Genomic DNA, 23,077 nt, shown 5'->3' with positions numbered 1-23,077 from the left:
TGTTGGAAAATAGGATTTGGTTATAATCCTTTTTAGGAGACTACACTAAACAAGGTCTCCTGACAGTAGGAATATACTTGTGCAATGGCAATTTTATATGTGGAAGAGACTACCACAGGGATAAAACTTCTCGTTTGGGCTGCTGAGTGATGAGACCTGTTGCTGGGAGATGCTGAGAGCTGGCATACGACTAGCATATGCTCCTAGATCTGCATCCAAAGCCACTGCTGCACCAATTGCTATGAAATAATTTACTCCTGCTGTGGCAGCAATTTTGGGTAGTACTTGGCAGCTCAAGCTGCCAGAATGATCTTGTTCTTATTGCATGGGTGTCCAGCGAGCTATGCAGCAAGCTATAAAGCTAAAAATTCAGTATTGCAAGAACATGGCAGTTTGAGTTTGCATTCCTCATCAGTCTCTTACTGAGTCACTTTGCCTTGTCATGGCTTTGAATCACTGACACTTAATTGATGGAAACATTTTTTTTTAATGCAACAGATGTCAGGCCTCGTTCAGGGGCCTGGTGAGTGATCCTGGACTCCAAGTGACTGACTGGGAAGGTTCTTCAAGTCAAACTGATCTACACAGAGACAACCTTACTTCCTCCCTACTGCACCTGGCCATGCACTGTAAAGGATGCTTTAGCGGCTGAGTGTGGTCAAATTGAACACCATGATCATAATTTCATGCAGCAGCCCCCCTGAAGTATCTCTCTTGAGCATCTTCTCTGGGATTTGAGAGGGCACCATGGTTTTTCATGTGACAGAGAACATCTAGTAGCTCTCTAGATATGAACGAGGTCATTGTGCTGCGTTGCATGAGGTCTAAACCTACCCACAGGGGACCCTGAAGCACAAACAGCATAAACAAGGTCTGCTGCCAATGAGCTTGTCTGCTTCCCCCTTCCTACCATGCAGCCGTAGCTGGAAAGGCAGAATCTGGCCCTATTTGTCTGTGCTGATAGTGTCTTCTACTTGGCATTTGTGCAATATCTCTCCCTGTGTTCTTGCCTCTCTCAAAACGCATGTCCCTAGATATCTAAACACGTCCTACCAAGAGCGCTCAGCGAGCACGGAGCAGATTGACTGCGAGCCCTTCTGATGCTGAATTCAGCTGACAATCAGCTCCTAATGCCAGCAGCTATTCCTGTTTTGTATCCTCTTCCTTCAATCTGATGTCGACAAGGTCAAGTTTAGAAACTTCTAACAAATGTTACTTTCTCATTAACAGACAGCCAGTTGGGTGGCAACTCCTGTTTTGTATATGCCAGTTGCCATTTTAATCAGCTCTCTCTTCTGTAAGCTTCGTATCTGAATAGCTGGTAATGCCAGAGTGCCGGATGGCGTAAGAGCCAGCAGGTCTCTCTGCACATGTCGTTTAGCTCTTCGTATTTTTTATAGCAATTAGTATTTGAATGCCATTTTCCAAGTGACCCTGACTGTTCTCTGCTCTTTGAGGAGGGAGGGATGAGGTAACAGAGCAGGGGACATCAGGAGATGGATGGATGGATGGATGGAGAGCATCATGAACGGTTGCAGCTGGTCCACAGAGCTGTGCTGATAAAGGGAAACTTCTTCCATGTGGAGGAGTCCTGGTTCCGTAATTCCAATTTTCCTATACTGCACCTTCAGCATCCTCCACTGATCCTCCCTTGGCTGAGGGCCACTGAAGTTTGCTGGGGACTCAGCTGAGTATCTGAAAGTTGTGTATCCTGCACATGAGGAAAATGAACTCCTTGGTGTATTGGTTTTGGATAATAGGCTGAAGTAAGAGCCCTGCTTTACCATGACTTGAATGATGACTCTTCTCATCTAATTATCACTGTAATCTCTAACCCAGTGCTGCAGGCATGGATTCAGATATGCACGCACAGCAATTATATAAGTGAATGATTCAAATATAGGTATAAGATATATAAATATGGTGATTTAAAACTGTATTGTGGAGATGTATATAGAGACTTGCAAATCCCTTGAATTCCTTGGATCAAATCCCTTTTGAATCATTGGGAATCCTCCCACTGCTGTCAGTAGCCTTTGGTTTGGCTTCTTAATGATTTGTTTTCATTACCGAGACACACAGAGAGTGCATCTTCCTATGAAGGGTTCAGGGCTGCCAGGTCCTGGTGGATGCTCCATCTGAATGACGGTACTGAAAGTTAACGTCTGTTAGTGATGCAGAAAGGTGCGTGAGATTGTTCTTCCAGTCTTGCTGAAGGGCAGAGTCAGGGCTGTTTAAGGTTGAATGAGGGTGGAATGACTTTCCACAGGTTGGAAAGAGGATCTCCAGAAGAGTGTTTTTGTCCAGTATGCTTTGGGATTGATACCTGGCATCAGCTGCAATGAAACGGCCTCTCATTAACGCTAATCACACTTACCTCTTACTTTTCATATTAGATAATGAACGTAGTTATGTACTGGAAAGCCTGCTCTCCCTTTTTCTGCTGTGACAGCATTAGATTGTTGTGATTTATACTCTTCATATAGGTAGTAATATGATTATTCAGTTAATCTATTATTCATTTCACTCATGATCTATTCTTTTCACATTCTTATTCTGTGAGTCAATTTCTCTCTCTGCTATTTTAATAGAGTAGCATTTTAAATTGTGAGAACACCGCATTAAACATGTATAAGATTTAATCTAATTTAAAACGCTTTCTTCTAGCAGGATATGCCTAATAAGCATAAAAACAATAATGTTCAAAATGCTACGGCATATTAACATGACAAACTGTGAAGGATGCATTTTTCAAATAAAGCTAAGCACTAATTAATGAATATGTAGAAAACTTTCTTATCCCTTATCCTCATGCTGTATGATTGACATGGAAAAAGATCTTTTGACAGAATAGTATTGCATACAAGCTGTCTTGAAGTTTACAAATACTATTTCTTGCTGTCTAATGTGATATCTTTAAAGTAACACAAAATCAGTCATATCTCACAGTATTAATGTTATATGGACACTGAAGTGCCTGTGAATAATTAATCTGCACTTGATTTAGTGCTGGATGTGTGTGTGGCCCACTGGTTGAAATGGATTTTAGATTTCCTATCTGCATTTTTCTGCAGAGACCATGAGTCTGTTCCAGCCTGCAGCGGCACAGCCTGGCTGTTGCTGCTTATGCTTGTAGCTTTGGAGACTCTTGCCGGGGTTTAATTATCTGGGCAATAATCATTTTTGCTAATAATTTGTTTGACAGAAAATTAAGTTTTGAGCTGAATAAAAAGTTGTTTGAAGCAAATTCAGCCTTCTACCTGCTGCCTGAGAACTGAGTAATTTTGATGTGTTTTTACGTGAAACATTTTTGTTTCCTGCTTTGAAATCATGCTTCCTTTTAGAAAGTTAGGTCAGTGCAAAATGTAAAACCTGCCCAGATGCAAAAAGAATATTTTACTATCAATTGCACAAATACTTAGTCTATCTAAAATGAAATTGTCTATTTTTCTGTTTCATTGACAGTTTTCATGACCCCTTTTAAGGCTCAGGTTTTGACCATGCAAGCAGCCCCACTGTGAGGATACAGAAAACGGGAAACCTCTGATCCTACAGAAAGTTCGGCACAAGCTGAGGGTTTATTACGGCTGCGCCGTGCAGCCCCCAGGAGCCTGCTTTTCCTTTCTGCACAGAGCAAAGCAGAGGGTAGGAAGGCAGCAGAGCCCGGTCCCATACTACGAGGCTGGGTTGTGGCCAGGACGAGCCCCCCGCCATGCAGATTTGGAAGCCTTCTCAGCTCTGTCATTTTAGACAAAGCCGCGGGAAGCTGCTTTGTAATACCCAGTGGGAAAACTCACGTAATTAAGCACGTCTCTATGTCTCTGCAGTTCCTGAATCTGCTTTTTAAATCTCCTATTCATTATCATTGTATCGGTTTAATTATAGATTTTCAGCAGAGGCTGACGTGCAACAGGAGGTCTAATTGTGCATTCCATTTCCGGGATTGCTCATTCCCAGCAGGTAACTCCAGGCGCATATGGTGGAATTAGCCATTTGCTTGCACTGCTGACCTTCTCCGCGTGCACGATCTCGGTGACTGCGACCCCCTGCACTCCCACACTTTCAGAAGGGTGAGTCTGAAGTGAGGAAAAAGAAGACTTGGGCAGTCAGATGAAGATCACTGAGACGGCTTGCTTTATGCTGTGCCTCAAATGATGGAGAAAAATGAGTAATGCTGCAAATTCCAGATTACAAACTCCTGTGGTATCAGGAATGCTTAAAAAAAATACTTTCTGACAACAGGTCAGAAGGATATTGGTTCTGAGTGTGGTTTGGATTCAGCAGTGTTTTTCCTTAAGCATCTTTAAGTTCTTGCTAAGGTCAGAGCTTTGCTGAATAATTCTATTTATTATTTGTACCTTGCTAGTTGCTAGGTACTCCAGTTGTAGTCCAGGATCTATTGTGCTGGTGGTGTTTCAGCATAAGAGAAAAATGAGAGTGCTTTATGTTTGAGGAATGTATTAGGAATGTACTTAACTCTACATATCTCTGCCCTGGAACTTGCATGAAGTAAACTTTTATGGGAAAACAACTTTTCTGAACATTACAAAACAAATATTTGAGAAGGAGTGTGCATGTATGGCATTTTTTTAATCTAAGGAGGCGCAACTCCCCTTTGTAATTATTCATCCCAGGAGGAGCTGTATTACAGGGGTTCAGCAAACCCAGACTTAGATGCTGGGACTTCAGTGATGGTTGTTGGTGTGCTGGAGAGACAGATCGGTAAACTATGGTCATTCTTGCAGACGTGCAAAGTTAAAGCAATCACCACTTTCAGAACTGGGAAAGACTTTTTCCTATGTATTCCCCAAGTATTGCTAGGTGCTGTGGATCCGCCTGCTGCCCACCCCACTGTTTCTCTAACCCTGCAATCCCGGCGAACTTAGAAAAAAACCATCGGGTAGACGGTTCAGTTTTCTGTGGCTGCGGGTGAGTGGCATAACTGGATCTCAGTCCTTCTGCCACCAGGACTGTGTTTCTATTTGCAATTACATCTGCGCCTCTGCAGCACTAGAAACCAAGGTGAGTGGCAGATCTCCTCTACCCTGTGCTCCGCTTAGCAACGTGCCCCAAAACCTGCCCAGAAACTTCCAGCAGTGAAAAACGCTATTGTTTTATTACATTGCTTGGGTTTACAACATACTGCCCTGCAGGTGAGACCCTTCAGACAATTAAAAGAGCCAGCTTTGATCTATACAGCTTTTCCTGTTTAGGATCCTGGATGCCTCAGCGCTGACATCTCTCAAGTTGACAGTCGGCGTCATTGACTGTTTGGGGAGCTTAGGCCCTGGGCACACAAAGATGCGGCACTCTTTTCTTTCATGTCTGCCTCTCCTCGCTTCCATCCATCTTAATAGAGAAGTTATTTCTAGCCCTCATTGTTTTGTTTCTGCTTTCAGCAAATAATGTAAGAGAAAGGTCTGTGACAATTTTGGGAGGCTTTATAGAAAAAGGTTATTGATGGCTGCTACTTCTTCTATGGGCATTTGGAAAAATCCTTGAAATGATGTTTGGTGGCTTGGTGAAACGAATTATTACTATGGTAACAGCTGCTGAAATGTTACAGAAAAGTTTCTCTCTACTTTTCCTTTTTTGTTTTTATGCTGACATGAAATCATGTAGCCTTGCTGCTGAGATGGTGGCATGACCATGTCAGTAATATTCGTTATGCCGCTTAAAAAAAGAGAAAGGAGCAAGCATGTCAAAATCTTCGTACTCGGGATCTGAGCACGGTAGTGGAAATAAACACCATCTTACTGAAATAAATTAAGAAGCTCGGAAGAAAAATCCATGCACATCAGCTGGAGGAATCTTATTTTAAATGCTAGTGATTTTTTGAATTAAAATATTATTTCATACTGGATTTATATCACAATTCTACAGTTATGAGCTGCTATTGTGTTACAAAAAAATTGCCTTTACGGTAGAAATGTCATATTTCTGCCAGCATGCCCAAATCTGCCTTATGGTAGTCAGGTAAGTTGTAGAGAAGGAAGAGCTGAACTCTCTGCCTGCCCGCCCTGGGGGTGATTTGGCACGAAGTGTCGTACCCACCTTGATGGAATAAATGGCCCTAAATTATCAAAAGTGTAAATGTCTGCTCAAGCACACAAAACACAGCAGGAAAGTAAGCTCTGGGCCTCTGAGTGTAGAAGTCTCAGTTCAGTTATCACAGTGGACACTAAAGGATGTGAAAGTGTGGAAATTCAAAATTAAAGTTAATAAAAGTTTATTGCAGCCTTTCTTAAGGGGGAAGAAAGAGTTTTCTTGTTCAGTTCTAGGGTGTAAATGATCAGGACACTGAAGAGCCGCTGTGGTTGACAGCGTAGGTGGACACAAAGAAGCGTGTGGGCAGGAAATACGGCTTTTTTGTCAGTGTCCTCAGAATCCAGCTGGACTGTCCATCACGGATAGATACTCCAGCCCCGGCAGCTCATCTTATTGCAGGGTTGAAAGAGCCCTTGCCAGGCCAATAATTCATTTATCTGCTGTGAAACAGACTCTGCACTTGTGTACGTCCTCTGGACTTGGGAAAAATTCAGCACCAGCTCAGTTATCAAAGCAGCTTGAGAAATATAGAGCTGTTTTTCCATCTGAGATTGGAGAAGCTTTGTAATAAAAGAAATAACTTTGCTGGGTACATTGCAAGCTCTGCACGGTGGTTTGCACCACTCATTCTGAAATGAAAGTCAAATCCAAGTCAAGGGCAGGAGCTCTTTTTAGCACAGTGATTGCTGATGCTGGTGCTTATGAGCAAAAGAAGGTGCCAGTCTCCTAGGTTTTTCCCAGGACACTTGATCAATTATATATTAATTGTGTTGCAGGAAAGCCTCGAAACAAGCCTGTGTGTCTGAGCAAGGTGAAATGTCCCAGACTCTGAGGTTTAAAACCCAAAGTTGAGGCCAGCCCGAACGTTGCATGTGATACCAACCCAGGAGCCTTTATTCAGGTGTTACCGATCTTGAACTGGTCCAGAGTTTGAGACCAGATGAAACACTTTCAGTGTGTCTCCAGGCTGTGTATTACTTGGAATGCTGCTGTGCGTGTGTAAAGCCTGTCGTGTAGCACGTATAATGATACACAGTTCAACTTCTTTTCTTTCCTTACATTTTAATAATATTTTTGGATTAAGACAATGAAAGGAGAGGAAGACGTTATGGAAGACACGATAATCTCATGAGAACTGAGGGCAGCTGTGACTCTGTGGTCATTGGGAGCACAGTCCTGCTGCTTAGCCATGGACTTGGGGGAGAATCCTGCAGAAGCACGTGGCTAAAGGATCTAAACCCAAGTCTGAAATACAGATTTATCATGTCAACGGGGGGAGAGGCAAACTGGAGTCTGCTCCCTGGAGTGGTCTCCTGAAATGGTGCGCAACTTGACGCACAACTTCATGTCGTGTATCACGTAAGGCTCGTGCTCATGCCTTGGCTCAGTGGCCTGACCCCGATATGCTAAAAAGCTGTTGAGGTATTTTAGCATTTAACTCCTCTGTGAAACTGCAGCCAGACCTACTATACGTGCAAGTACCAGGCAGGTAGAGGGCTTGATCTGAAGGAATGACTTCTGCTCTGTCCTTTTCAAACCCCTGCCTTTAATGTGCTTTTAGAGGTTAAACCTTTGGTGGTGATGAAGGTGATGGGCTTTGTTCTAAGTCACAAGCACTTAGAAATAATTGATTTGAAGTGACACCTAGCAAACTTTGGGATATTACTGTCAGTTTTATTCCAGCATTTGGGATCTTAGTCCTTCTGCAGCACCGTAGTATTTCAGGTAATTTTATTTTGTGTAGCGATGGCTGGTTGGGGATGTCTGGCTACTGCTAATTTAAGAAATGGATTGAGGAATTTTGTGCATGGAAAATGAAAAAGCTACAAGTGGATCAGACGGTGGGAGGAAAAGTGGGTTTGCATATGCAAACACCCACTCAGCCCCGAAGCGCTGGCACCAAAGATGTTTTTTTTTACAATTCCTGATTCTTATCCTTTATAAATCAGTGGCAATTAGGAGCAATTCCACTGAAGTGGATGGGATTATCCATGTAAATAGAGATGAGATTATATTTATGCTTCTTTGCAACCAGTCTTAGCAGGGAGTGGATCCTGAGCAAAACTAAGACTCAGGTTTGAATGCATTTTTAACTTTGTTTTTTTTAAAAACCCCAAACCTATCCTTCCCATCACTCCTGCCTCTTTAAATCCAAAATAAAATATCACATGGAGCACTTTCATAAATAATTTACTTTCTGCCTGACACCAGTCAGGGAGGCATAAAGCTTCCTGTGTGTACATGCTGCTTCTAGAGCTCAGCAGTAACTAGATCTGAATTTAAAACAAAAAATCTGAAGATTTTTATTTTTCTATGAGGATGGAAGAGGTTCAGGGACTCTGAAAGGGTCAATTCAGGCCCCACCACATCAAACACTCTTTGCAGTGTTGGAAAAGGCACCGTTCATTCATCCTGACCCTCCCCGAGGGGAGCGGGATGACGTGGGGAGGACTGCCCTTGTGGTTAAGGAACTGGGTGGAACTCCTGGGATTTTGGCTCAAGTCTCTGCCCTGCTCTAGGCGACGTCGGCCGGGTACAATGCAGTCCTGTGCTGAGATTTCCAGGCTACCTCCAAACAAGCTGGGAAGCAGAATAGCTGCATTGATATGTTACGTCCAGGCAAAGATACCTGCTGCCCATCGGGGTTAGCTAACACAATAGGTGTGTCTTGTTTTCCCAAACCACCTTGCAAAATTACTAAATTTCCATCTTTCACAGGGAGTGTAATTATTGAGCAAGCTGTGGAGTTTGGAGCTGTTTTTCCAAATGTCCTGCATGACCTTGGGCAAATCACTTAGGCAGAAATTTAGTGAAGTATTAGAGCATTTCAGTCCTATTGAGGGCTTATCTCTGGTTCATTTCAGTGGGATTTAGGCTTCCACTTTCTACTTAAGTACCTAAATCTCTGTGTGATCCATACAAATCTTAAATTTTCTCTTTGAAAAAAGGGGATCATAAAATGTCTTGTCTCACAGGGATGCTTTGAGGAGAAATTAAAGATTGTGAAAAAAATAAAATGTTTGACTATGAGACTATGTAGTCTTGATAGAGAGAATGGTCATGCATTCCCTAAAACAAAATCTGGAGGACATGCTTGGCATGAGTGTTGTACAAGTGTTTCCAAGCTGGCAAGAGCGCCCGGTCTCCACATTGCACAAAGATCATTCTATAATTTACAGCAAACCTCTGGAAAAAATTTCTTTCACTTAAAAATACAAAAAAATTCTGCCGGTGGCATGGCATCTGTAACATGCTTAGCAAGCAGCATGAGCTCTGTATAATTCATCAAAAAGGCCACACAAATAATGAGACAGGGCTCCTCGCTGTAGCTAAATATTTCTTCCCAATGCTGCTTCAAAATGAAAATTACGGAGATGACAGGCGAAGGGAAGACTTGCTCCAGCACCGGGGCCCGGTGCGTCCCGGGAGCGAGCAGTGCGCAGAGCAGCGCCCGTGTCTGGAGGCACCATTTGTCGCCCTACTCCAGGGATGCTCCAGCCCAAAGTACCAAACCGTAAACCTCTCCTGCCCAGCTCTGGCACAGGATTTGGGCTAAAATGTCCAAGCTGAGGCTCAATGGGCTTCGAAAAGCTGTCAGAGCTGCCTTGGGAGCTCTGCTGCTGCCCTCTGCCACCACCAATGCCTTCAGCTGGGGCTGGGATGGGAGAGCTTTCTGGCTCTGGAAAGGCCCAGAAAATATTGCTGGAGGAGAGGGAGAGCTGGGGTTTGGGCTTGTTTTGTTTCCAAATGACATGGTGAGCAGGGCTGAGCTGAGCCTGTTTGTGGCCCCGGGGAAGGAAAATGTCCGTGGGAAATGATTCTTTCGCTTGGCACCATTTCCAGTGGGAATCGGTGAGGATTTCAAAGATGTTCCCCCTGATGTGCTAAAGCTTAGCTTAAAAAAGCGCAGAGATGAAAGGGCAGCCTCCTCTGGCGCGCGATGAGATGTGACAGGGTGAGCGGCTGCTGTTGCAATGAGCTGTAATGAGTTCCTATAAGGGGAGTCACAAGCGCTAAAAAGTCAAATGAACCGAAATGGCTGTGTGCAGAGTGATTTCGGCGATGCCTGTGCTGCCTGTACGCGTGGTGCGTTCAGTCCTGCCCCTTTCACGGCTGTGAAGTTCCCTGGGGGGGGACCTGGAGGGCTCTGGGGAGGGAGGGGGCACTGCCGCGCTGCATAGGTTTGCTCTGCAGGCTGGCCACCTCCTTAGCTCGCTGTTTGTTTTTTCCTTCTTCGTCTTTGAAATGTAAACTGCGGAGACTTTGATACTGTAACAGGAGAGTTAGGTGACTGTACTCTACTGAAAAGCTGTTAGGTTATTTTCTAGTCTTAAGCAGTTTTTTCCAGTCTGCTGTAAATACGGCTGAAGCTGTAATGCAGAGATACGGGATTTTCCATCACGTTGCATGAATTTGGTGGGGTTGTCGGGCTCCGTAATTACGCAAACTTTTAAAAGCGCAATCTCTTTGTGGAGTTTGGGGTCTGTGTTCTCCCACATGTATGATGGCAAACTTGTAGGTGTAATGTGTTTGTATCAATGAATCCATGGTTTCCTTCTCCCTTTTCCCGTGTTTAGTTTCATGAATCTTCCTGAAATTAGTAAGGAAGACCAGGAAATGATGGGCCATCCCTCTGGCTGTGGGATACCAAGGCAAATGGAAGAGGGCGTTGCAGGAGATAACACAACAGTGAAGGGCGTGACGGGATGGAAGTGCTTCCACCTGCTCTACCTTCCCTGCATAAACTCAGCATTTAATTGCAAACTAAAGAACGAGGGAAGCAACCTTAAAGAGAAGCGTATGAAGGCTTTGCTCATAGTTACAAGCAGAGGTCTGCTTACCCTCTCCCCTCCGGTTTAGAGTATGCCCTACGGTCTCAAAACACACTGACTGAGCGACGAGCGCTTCTGTCTAGTGGGTGACGAATGGCGCACGGTGACTAGCAGGGACTGGGAATGGCACTACCTACATCTGCTTCCAAAGTGGGGTAACCAAGCTAACTCTGCACGCAGTGGAGATGTAGGAGTTATTGTGGCAATAACCTGTTGAGTCACTGTTTTTCATTATACAATTATTTGTGTTCAGATCTGATGCCTAAATAATGTGCGATACTGAAACACTGCAGAAAAGGAAATGAATGCAGAGAGCATTGCTGCACACGGCTGAATGTCCCTGCTGAATAAAATCTATAGCTATTTCCCTTAAGCTCTAGTTAATAAGGTTCTAAAAATGATGGGTGAACTCCTTCGGGGCTGGCGTCTGAGTGCAGTTCCGAAGAGTAACCCGAATTTCAGACACTTCTTGAAAGCTTCTCTCATCCATTTGAATGTCACGAGTCCTCAAACCTGGGCTGAAACCCCTGCGAGGACACACTTCTCGGCAGTATTTCAACTTCTCAGGTTCCCACTGGAGAACAGAACTGCAAAGGCACACAAAACTCACACCGTTTCAAGCTTAAAAACAAAAGTTGGTGGTGTAGTGGAAACAGGCAGAGATTTAGGGTGGAGGAGCACCTTTGTGACTGGTTTCAAACAATGGGAAATCTCATCTTTGTTTAATGTATGGAGAGCGGGGAGCCTCTAGATAACAAAGAGGGGAGGGCTCTGCAACCTGTCCCTATTTACTCAATGTTCGTCGTCTTATGAAATATCCTGCCCAGGGCAGGACAGGTTAACACGGCCCAGCCCACTGTCATCACCTGAACGCAAAGGCAAAACACGGTCCCACGTCTGAGCTGCTGGGATTCCTCTTGTAGCTCAAATAGCGCAGGCAGATCCTTTTACACACAGAGCCCCAGGGCTCAGTCCTTTTACGCGGACTGAGAAACAGGCAGGTCCCTCTTCCCGGGCAGCGATCTGTAGCCAGCTCCCATCAGCACCGCTTGGATGTGGTGCACGTATCCCTGTGTGGTGCGACCTGGTCACGTACAGTCCTGGGCCGTGGCTTTCCATAAGGCAGCACCCTTAGGAGCGACGGCAGGTTTCCATAACAGATGAAGTTTCAGTAGGGACCTTCTACTCGAAAGAAATGCCCTTTTTTTTGTGTGTGAGAGAGAGCAAGCCACGCAGAGCCTGGCAACGCTGGATTTCTGGAGTAGCAACAGTGCTGCTTGTCCTGAGTTACCGGCAGACCTGCAGGGCTTCCAAACGCCTGAAAAGATACAGCTAGCACGGTGTTCTGGCAACCGTTTTTTATAACAGAGTTGTTATAAAAGTCCCAACAAGGACAAGGTACTGCAGAGGTGCATTAAAGATAAGTGCAATTCTGGCAGTGGTGCACTCCCGGGTTACTCACTTCATAAAAGCCATCTTGATAAGCAGGAACCTGGAAGGACAACTTTCAGAAGCAGAGCTCGGATTGTTCCTAGCAGGACCTCTCCTGCTTCATTGCCTTGCAGTAGCACCCATGGCCTCCTTGCTCTCTGGGCTTCTGAAAATGTTCAGGCACTATTGGCACAGTTTTGCGAGGAAATTTTGAAATGCTGTATTATTTGCATTTTCCTCTTAAGCCACCTAAAATAAAGCCGCCTATTTGTTTTCTTGACAGATTGTCTGTGTGGCAGTTGTCTTTTAGGTTGTGACAGTGAAGGTGGCGTTAAATGCTGTATTAAGGTATTAGAGAGAGGACGATGCTATAACCTGTAGCTATCGATGCTTTGGCTTTCAGAATGTTTTGTGGGTTTGCAGGCAAACCGGCTGCACGGTGTTGAAATGGGAGGACCCTTGTTTTCCTCCCTCCCCTCGTGGTGTCTCCAACTCCTCCAGAGCACCAAAGCTCGTCCTCCTCGAATCCGCGGAGGGAAGCCGAGTAGTTTCAGTGCAGTTTACTGGATCCTTGATGCACTCTTGAAGGCTTTTTGATTGCAATGTCATTTCCTCTCAGAGCCAATGTGATTCCCTCTGCGCCACAATAAAACCACTTAACAATCTTTCTTCCCTTTCAGCAGAAAGGAAGCAATTTTAAAAAATATATAGCCACATATATCTCCAGTATTTCTAGGCTAAAAAATATATCACATTTAAAATGTCGTGGCTGTGGCTCTGCAGGCTCTGCCACATCCGAACAATGCAATGTCATGCTCCAAAACTTCATGACTTCTGAGATTCAGTGCTGGGCTGGTAACATATACATTGCATTTTTTTGAAAAGTTACAGTGCTGCATATCATTAGAAAGGAAAAAAATACTTATTTTTCCGCTGATATTGAGCGCTGATTAGTAGCCATGTCAAAGCTGAATTAGAAATGTTTTAAATTGTGGCACTCACCAGCAAATAAAAGGCGTATTAGATTATTTTAGAATGTTTTTATGGCTCCATGTGAGTAATTCAACAGATGGTACTAAGGCACTTGGTTATTATGCTAAAGGAACATAAAAAATAGTCTTGCTTAAAATAAGAAAGTAAATTCTCAAAAAATTCTACAACAGTTTTACAGAAGCGTGGCATGTGCAGCACAGATAAAGAATGGAATGTGAACCATAATGGCGTAACCTGCCTTAAACCCCAAGTAAAATCTCATGCAAGTAGTAATGCTGTCCCACATGCGCGTTGATGAAACATTTGCATTCCATGGGTCTGCATCCCTCTTGAAGACAGATGTGAGCATGTAGGTACAGGCTGTGTTTGCGGAGTGTACGAGTTAGCGCAACAGATCCAGCTGCTGTGAAATCATGCTAACTTCGAGGCATAAATTAGGTGGAAATTTTCCAGATTTGTATTTGAAAATGACATACTCAAGAGCTTTGGAACTAAACAAGCCCCATCTGTTTTAAAAATTATACAGGACTAAGAACGTGCCCCAGTATACATCAAAATTTGGGATGTTGTATAAGAAACAGCAACTCCTAGGGAAACAGGAAGATTTAAAAAAAATTATTTTGTATGTCTCTTCTTGAAGCAGTTGGCTAAATGCACTCCTTGCCTAATCTGCTGTTTGTAGCGCTGATCATGAACTATGTTCAAGTTGTATTTTCTGATGGATGTGTTTCTTCACATCTTAAGACTGAACCGTATTAGTTGGAGGGGCCTGCTCAGCTAGGAGAGGGCTCACTGGCTCCAGCCAACCCAAGGCCTGTATGCTGCATAATATCTATCTTTAAAACAAAGATGCTTTGGCTGTAGATGCTTCTAAACGTGGTTGTGGTTGGTGCCGCTGAATTAGGAATGTCTGATGACGTCTGAATTTTCCATAGCCTTTGCATCAAGTAACAGTTCCTCTTGGGACACTCTTGTGAGCACAGGGAGGAGAAGGTCATCGGGAGCAGTCAGCACAGGTTGACCAAGAGTAAACAAGCCTGACTGATCCGATTGCCTTCAATGGTAAAACAACAGGCTTTGTGGATGGGGGAAGAACAGTGTGTGTCATTTACCTTGACTTCAGCGAGGCTTTCAACAGCCTCCCAGAATACCCTACTATCTAGTGTGGGATATTACACTACGGACGGAGAGACAACTCAATGGATTAAAAACCTGAGAAACCTCCTGGGCTCCCCTCCAGCCTGATCTATCCTGTGACTCTCTGATCCTCTAAGAGTTTAACATGTTTGGGTTGAACATTTTTTTAGACTCATGGGTGGTGTAAACCGGAGTTGACCACAGCAAAGTCAGACCAACGTATATTAACAAGGGATTTGGTATTTCAAGTCTCCTGAAGAGTCTGGGACAGAACAGGAGAGAGATGCAGCTCTGTGAAGTGACAAACTTGTCGTCCATTTGTTGACTGAGTCTAACAGGGCTGCTCAGCTCTGTTTGCTTTCAAGTTTCTCTGCTGGCTCAAATGCTGCAACATGTTACTGTAATAAACAGCAGAACAGCGGCCACACATCTGTGGCTTGCAGGGGGACTTCTGCATGTTCATTGTACGCAGGAGACACTATATTGCCTGAATTGCTGATAGTAAAGTCGCTGTTCTAGGGAGAGAGGGCAGAAAACTGAAAGGTTGTCTCAAAGCTTACGTAAATAATTAATAGCAAGTAAACCAGGGTGTGAGCATATAAGCTAACGCCCTGAATTCCTTTGTGTGAAGCAGCTTACTTTGCTCAGAAAGCGCAGCGAGGCCCCGGGCAGATGCCCTTGTGCGCGTCCAGCTGAGCCAACGGAAGATGCTGTCGATCCAGATGCTCCTCAGCGCCGCTCTGCCAGAGGTTGCTGCCTGTTCTGTTTGCTGGCAGAAGGGGTGTGCAGGAGCGCGTACGCCTCTGGTTCGGGCAACACCAGCAGGGCTAGCGCAGGCTGGCCAAGTGGTTGGTGAGAGCTGGCCCAGGGATTTGACCGATGTGAATTAGGGAACGGTCCCATGGTTTGCTCAGTGTGGCAGACCCAGTGCAGGGACAGGGACAAGCGCTAGCGAGTGCTCCCCACACAGCTGGGGGGAGAGGGCAGCGCGCTGAGGCTAACGGCACCGTGCATGGCAGAGCATCTGCCTGAAAAACGAGGGCGGGGGAAGTAGCAAGCTGTGAATTCACACCCGTCTCGCTGTGCATTAGCTTTCTCCCTTTAGGAGGGTGATGAGATTGCTGTGTGTTACTGCCAGCGAACGAGGGTACCCACTTTTTCTGAAAACTCTCTGTAATGTTGTACGCAGGCCTTGATTACCATCCTTTCCCCTTGGCTCTCAGGAGCAGGTTTTACAGAAGCACAGACGTTACCCAGAAAATTCCAGAACCATGGAATTGCCTCATACTTTGTATGCTTTTTGCTTCACTTTGATATTTCCCCAAAGGATGCTTATGCCTTCTTCCATCTCTTTCTGGACAGAAAGTCTCTTTGTAATGTCATGATATTGCTGATTTTTTTTTCTTTTTTTTTTTAATTTAAAAGCTTGCTTTGGAGTTGTTTCTCCTTCCATGACAGTCGGTCCCCAAGAATTATTTTAGTTTTATATAATTTGCACATCTGTGTTCTGTCTGTGGTGTGAAAACCAGCAGAATGCTGGTTGTTAATAATAAAAACTCTATATCCGTTGCTTTCCTATTGCCACTGTGACCCTCCCAAAGTCATTGACAATTCATCATCTCGTAGCAAGTCAAAATGAGCAGCGCGCGAGGGGTGAATTCCTGCTGGCTTAGCGTGGCTATTAAGTGTCCTCATTGCATCTTACACCCTGACGAGTTCTTGACACGGGAGGACGGTTTCAGTTCACCTGTCGCTGAACTGTGGCCACCCCTGCAACGGGCACGGCAAGTTTTGAACAGGCTCCGTTTGATCCAAACTAAGCTCTCCAGAGAAGGGTAGGATCCGTTGATGATTATTTCTGGCAGACGTTTGCCTGTCCTGTAATGCCGTGGGAGAACAGCTCTTTAAAACACAGGAATGTCAGCGGCTGCAAACACCTGCAGATATGGGATCTGTAATCTCTCAGACCTCGACATTGCTGTTTAATCTCTGCTATTTGTGACTACAGTTTTGGGTTTTTATGGGAGTCATGCAGAATCCTCTGCAGGAAGGAAGCACTGCGCATTTCTCATTTGAATGGCAGAGGATATTGCACAAATACACAAACACACACACACCCCCGTATGCATATAAAAATAAAACCACAAGGAGCTCTAGTGCATACTCTGGAAAGCCAAAGGGAGGCAGCAGCCAGTACATGGGATGGAGCTGTTGGCTTTTCACAATAATGAAAAGTAGCTGTGCCTCGGAGTCCTGGGCAGCCCTGACGGTGACACCCATGGGAGCCCAATACGTACCTCACGGTCAGTACACCCGGAGAAATGTCATCGTTCCCTGTTAAAGTGCTCATTGGTTTGGAACCGAGGGCTTTCTTTACTGATCAAAGAGCTGCCTTTGATTAATCAGTTTGGAAATGAATGAATTTCTAAGTTCTCGGTTTTTGCTTTTCTTAGGGGACATATTTCAAAAGCCTTTTGATCTTTGGTGATAGGTATTTAGGAAAAGGCAGGTACGCTTTTACAAAAAGAACCATGGAAGTCTTGTTGTAAAGGGTGATGTGGATAAAGCCCTGATGAGAAAACAAACACGTGTTCAGCAGGTCCACACACTTCAGTGGGCATCCGCACACTCACAGGGTTGTTCTTGTCTCATTCTTCAGCAGGATCAACGGTTTTAAAAAGTAAAATCAGGCTGCTGGTCTGTGGGGAAAAAAAAAAAGGGTAATATCTACTGCAAAGGTCAGAAAATATTTATGTGGCATCTTACACTAACAGAGTACAGGCAGCACAAATCTTTACAAATAGGCGTCCTGCTGGAACCAATTGAAATGTAGGAGGCAGTTAGCGTCTCTCAATTGTAAGTGTCATTTGATCCCCAGGGAGGCATTTAATGGATGATATTTCCCTACCGAGAGTCCTGTCTTTTCTTTCTGTACATCATTAGTAACAGTTGAGGGTCCTCCTGTTCATAAAAAATGTATGCACTGCTTACCTGATTTTTCATACTGTATTATGCAAAAGGATCTCATTCCTACAGAACTAAATAGAATACTTTACCTTTAATTATACGGTGTCTTCCTGTCTGCAAACAGGTTTTCCCCACTACTTAGTACCAAGCCAAAGGGAAGGAAAGAACAAAACAGAGAAAACAGAATAAAATCCAAATAAAATAATGGTTACTTGCAAATCCACTTGCCTCTGAAAGTTTCCCCCCTCCCCATCCAAGCTGCATGGCCTGGATTGGCCTTAAGGATACTTCAGAGTGCAAGTCCGATGTGCGGTGAGATATTTCCGGGCATGGATGCCTCGCTCCTTCTGTGGAGCTGGACCTGTGATGTGAAACACTCATCTTACCGAGTATGAATCATTTTATCCATAAGTGAAATCTCGCAGTTGTTTGACAGGCTGGGGCATGACTCTCCTACCACTGTTAGAGGGAGAACAAAATTGCGAGAAAGAACTCAAAATATCACAAGTAGATCTACCTGGAATAATTTCGGCCTCGCAGCTCAAGCTGTAAGGAACCCCAAGCCCTTCCCCGGTGGCTCAGGGATTTATTGACCTATCTCCGTGCCCCAGGATCAGGGGCTGCCATTCGCTTTCTGACACCGCCTTGGTTACCAGCTCTCCTATTTTCCCACTATGCTTTCACTCAAATTTACTTTCTTATAACCTTGGTCAACTCCACAAGCATATAGATTGTTTAATAACAGAAATACCTTACTTTAATGGTCTGATTAAGTAACACGGTAACGCAGAGCCTCCCAGGAACTGCTCTGGCTGCTGTTGGGGGTCAGTTGAGGAGCGCGGATGTCTGCCTTTACGGCACGGGGCACTCGCCTGGGGCGGCAGAGAACGCGCCACGCCGCCTGTCATAAACCAGCCCTGTTTGTCCCCTGTGACCCGTGAAAATGCTCAGGATTCATCGCAAGTGTGAACCGCAAGTGAATTCATTGCACCTGGAAAAAATCCGATAGTGGGCTAAGAAATGGGTTTTGCATTAGACGCCGGCTCTCCAGGCGCTCGCTGTAGGCTGTTAGACGTAATCCCGAGAACTGGGCGCTCCCACCAAAGCAAGGCTGCTTTCCTTTCCTCCGGACGCTTTGCACCACCCCGAGGAGCTGCTCCTCCAGGTCTGCTCCTGCGTTTGCACTTAAGCCCGTGATTGAGTGCTTTGCTGCAGCAGAATCAAACCGGCCAGTTTCAATATTGGCTTGTTTTTGCTAAATTGAGCGTGTTGTGTTTTGTTACATAGCTTGGGGTGGTGAGAGAAATCCATTAAGCTTGAAGTTAATTAGTATGGGATGACTGTAATTTATCAAGATTGCCTGAATGAAAGTAAGGGCATTGCTATTTAATTAGCGAGTGCATTTGGATTTTTTAGATGATTTTTTCTTTTTTGATATAATTCAAAATATTATAAGTATTTTGCATTTAATGAAAGAAGAATAGACTAAGGGCAGGAAACAGAAAAGACATTAAAAACCTATGGCATAATATTTTTTTGCTATTAAGTACAAGGCGTTGATCAGATAAGAGAGCTTTTATTGCTGTGGTCTGTTCTCATTTTGTATATCTAAATTGTAGCTGAAAAGATGCTTTGAATGACAGAGTCCTAATTTATATTACCAGGAAGGAGTGAGCTTATAGAGCTATCAAACCAGAATGTGCCTGCTTGTTGCTTCTTCTGCTTCCCTGTTTCTGGGACCTTCCATTGAAGCAACGGGGACCTCCACGTGATTTCAAGAAACGTTTACACTCAGCTGTGTTTTATACGGTGGGCTGCTTTCTTCTTCATTTTCCTTAATTTAAGGTAAGTCATTGTAGATTGAAACTTCACAGTTACTCTCCCTTATGGGAAATGATACTGCTTTCACTCACAGGAACGGGCCGAGTCCCACCAGCTTCTGATCACGCGGCCTGCGTCCCACTGACGTAAGGGACGGTGGAACGGGGTGTTGGCGTGTCAAGTGCACTGAATAAAGTACAGAAAGCTCTGTCCCAGGAGCGTTACTGCCTGCACAACTTGCTCAGTCTGTCCATCCATCACCTTCCAGTAAGAGACGCAGGGCTCAGCCCACACGGGGCGAGCGTTTCTCTGCGTAGCGATCCACACTGAGTCATTAATTTCTCATAGCTGCTTGGGGTGGCGCCCAAAACTGCAGTACTTGTATTGTGAATAATAGGCATCTTTTACTGAGTCTGGCTGTGCTTTTAGCTTACATGCCACAGCGAGGCGTGCATAAAAATATTCACTGGAAGTCTTACCAGCAGCTCATGCCTGCCATCGTGGGGGTGTGAATTCACTGGAAATATTCTTGTGCATTGGGAGACACCTGCTGTGCAGTCCACAAATCGCAACTCCACGCTGCCTGTATGTGCCCAGGCTCCTTGTTACAGCTACAGTACGGAGGCCTGATGCCTACGTTGGTGTCTGCAAAAGGCAGCCTGAATGTAGTGCCCACCTCGCTCCACGGGCTGTAGAAAGAACCAAGATTAGGTAGATGGCCTGCACGGTTCCTGAATCTTGTTAATCTTGAATTTTATGCAGGAATCTACACCTGCCTCTGCACAAGCAAGCTCCGTATCTCTGTGGGGCTCCCTTTTTCCTCTTGCGAATAGGGATAATATCATTTCCCTGCCTCCCAGGGCTGCTGGGAGTAAATGCATTAGAAATTTCTTTGGCTGGGATAGTCGTGGGACCAGAGCAGTCTTTCACTAGTGCTCTAGTATAATTTGCTCTTGTAGTTGTGTCAGTTGTTGTGCAAGTGTGGTATTTTGTACAAAACGCACGATACACTGCGACTGCTCTCCTTACGCACGCTGCTGTAGGGATTACGCACGCTGGCGATGAGCATACCCAGCTCTGAAAGGTGAGGCCCGAGAAGTTTCTGGAACTTCTGTGTTCCCCGCGGCGGTGGCTGCAATTTTACAAATCCCCGTTTGTAGCACTCGGTGAGCTGTCAAACCGAGAGCTGCAGGACTGAACCAATGTTGTGATGGCCGCAGGACAGCACTTCAGTTTCCACGGAAACTGGCACTGGCTTTCCCAAATCAAGGTGAAGTGGCGGCTGATTATCTAACAGTAATGCTGAGCATTTAAATATGAAGGTCTTCACCTTCCTCTTGCTGAAACAATTTCCGTTCCTACAGCATCCAGCAAATGCAATAGAGGGCTTGCGAATTCAGACCGTTGTCACAGTGTGGGCTGTCCCCTCTGCTTTCCAGAGGTGAAAGACAGAATTCAGCCTTGACCCGTTCAGCCATGGAGCCTTATGCTCTGCTGTGAAGATCAAGGGCTAATTTGTCCCCACATCTACTGCACAAACTGGTACCGTTGTTTATGTGACAAATTACAGAATAACAGAAGTTCTTTGGCTTTACCGTGTGTTTTTATACTGTGCCTTTCCAGAACGTTTTTGTCCTCCAATGCATTTCCTTGTAGTTAATTCTCATTGCATAAACTTAGCTGCTCACACTCTTGCTTATCACCTGAATTTAATCGCCCTTTGGTTTTGCACTCACTGGACTCTTGTTTTGAATCAGTGAGTTTCATCATTTTGCTGAACATTCCTTTTTCCAGGTCATCGGTTTCTAAGGTTAACAAAATGAATCCTCCTGCTGATCCCTGTTACGTCCCACTAATCTCCTTGCTATATCCTGAACCGCTCAATTACCTTTTGCCTTCAATTTCGGAGGCATTTATTGAACCCACAGATCAGTCTTTTGTGCAGGAAGCAGTTTCATATTGGATTCAGGAACATGTTCGTGTGAATATTTCTCATACTTATACCTCAATTTGTTAAGGTTGTTTAAATTTCCTTGGTTAATTTGCTTCTTGACATGCTCTTTTAAGTGTACTTTCTCCACTGCTTATTTTTTGCAGGAGATGTCTGTCTTTCTAACCTCTGTTCTTTTCCATTGGCTCTTGAATAATATCTTCCACTATTTGATAGTGTTGACTTTCCACTTTGCAGCACTTTATCTTTTCTACCTTTCTGAATCATTTGACTCCATTGCCATCCTTTGTTCATTTTAGGAAGAGAATAAGAGCCAATAGTCTTCTGAAGGACATTGGCTCTGTTCTCCTTGATAGGAAATCGGGGATTTTCTTAGGCCTGTCTTTCATATCACTAACTCCATGTCCCTCTTTTTTTTTGACTGGGGGTTGATATCCACTTCAGCCAGGTTTATAGAATCATAGAGTCATAGAATGGTTTGGGTTGGAGGGGACCTTAAAGACCATCTAGTTCCAACCCCCCTGCCATGGGCAGGGACACCCTCCACGATCAGTCGTATCTCAGCTTGGACGGACTGGGGAAGAGCACGGAGGCACAAAACCAAAGCAGCGATGTTCATGGCCTGACACCCCATGATACCCTTTCAGTCAGCTGGCTGTTAATGAAAGCGGGGCAGAGCATAGGTCTTACTGCTTTGATATGATCTTCCTCCAACCCCAGTGACCCCTGTTTCAGGTACCTATAACTGAGTCTGCTCTCTCATCGTTACTGTCTTTACTACGAGTGCGATATGGAGAAGAAAAAGGTCTTTTTACATATTCGTCAGCGTGCCAAGGGGTTGTCTTTAGGTGTGTTAGGGTAGCAAGGCTCGCACGTCTGTCACAAATGTAATAAAAGAAGAAGCCCAAACTAAACTTCTGGCTGCAGAGCGCCACTGTGCAGTCTGTCTAGGGCCACTGTCACTCCGAGGTGCATTTTTCACATCAGAAATCTGTTATTTCCAGTGCCCAAGGACTGTGTAGCCATTTACAGAACACACTGACATCCCAGAACAAGTCACGTAGCTTTGGCAGGGGCACTGATGTCTGGGATCTCAGGAATAAGCAATAAAACTGAAGCTGTCGAGAACAATAGCTGCTTTGCTAGCCTAAGGAGAGGCACGTTTTTAACAGTGACTGGATATGACTGAAGATAAGGGTTTGACACCAGGGCACTGAGAAGGAATACAAAGGACACCACTCCTAATCAAGAAGCTTGCTTATAAATACAGTTTCTCTTTAGGAAAAAAGCCAAAAGAAGTTCTGCCTTGGAAAGTACTTTTTGACAAAAACTTGGTTTTACTGGATCATTTGTTATCTTAGATGATCCTACTCTATCTTGAATGTATCAAGTTAATTAACAAAGCCATTCTGAGGTAATGTAATTTCATTCACAGATGAACTGAAGCTCTGGGCTTCTCTGAAGAGACGTAGAAGCTGAATGTGTGAGCTGAGCATCCCAAAAACCTCATGGTAAATCCCCTCAGACAATTATGTCGCAATCAGTGCATTTGAGAAATTATGACATGTTTGAAAACCCCCAAGCCTGCGACACCCATAAGATTTAAATCAGAGGTGGGGAAGGTGTGTCACATTTAAAAAAAGAAATGGCCACAAAAGCACTTTTGTTTAAAGCCTCCCAGGTACTCTGAAATGCGTCGTAGCAGGGGGTGAAGCCTGGGTGAGCAGGAAGCTGATAGTAGATGACAGTCTGCAACAGGCATGGAGTTTGTCCAGCCTTGAACATTGACTATGAATTTGAATTTAATGTTTGCTGAGCAGCTTTGAGCCACTGGTTGTTGCATTTTTTGGAAGAGGAGTTTTGGTGACTAGCTGGGTAGTATATATGAAAGAAAAGC

At 44.6% G+C, this 23,077-nt stretch overlaps 1 long non-coding RNA gene across 1 annotated transcript; it reads left to right on the top strand.

Moving 5' to 3' along the window:
* Positions 1–4,000: 4,000 nt before the first annotated feature.
* LOC129213328 (uncharacterized) lies at positions 4,001–23,001 on the top strand. Its single transcript, XR_008579420.1, has 3 exons — positions 4,001–4,070; positions 19,073–19,253; positions 22,616–23,001. It is a non-coding gene; the product is annotated as an uncharacterized LOC129213328 (long non-coding RNA).
* The last annotated feature ends 76 nt before the right edge of the window (positions 23,002–23,077 follow it).

This window comes from Grus americana, chromosome 15, assembly GCF_028858705.1.
Source record: "Grus americana isolate bGruAme1 chromosome 15, bGruAme1.mat, whole genome shotgun sequence".
Lineage (NCBI taxonomy): Eukaryota > Metazoa > Chordata > Aves > Gruiformes > Gruidae > Grus > Grus americana.
Note: the sequence above shows the minus strand (reverse complement) of the source record. Positions and strands in the feature narration are given on the sequence as shown.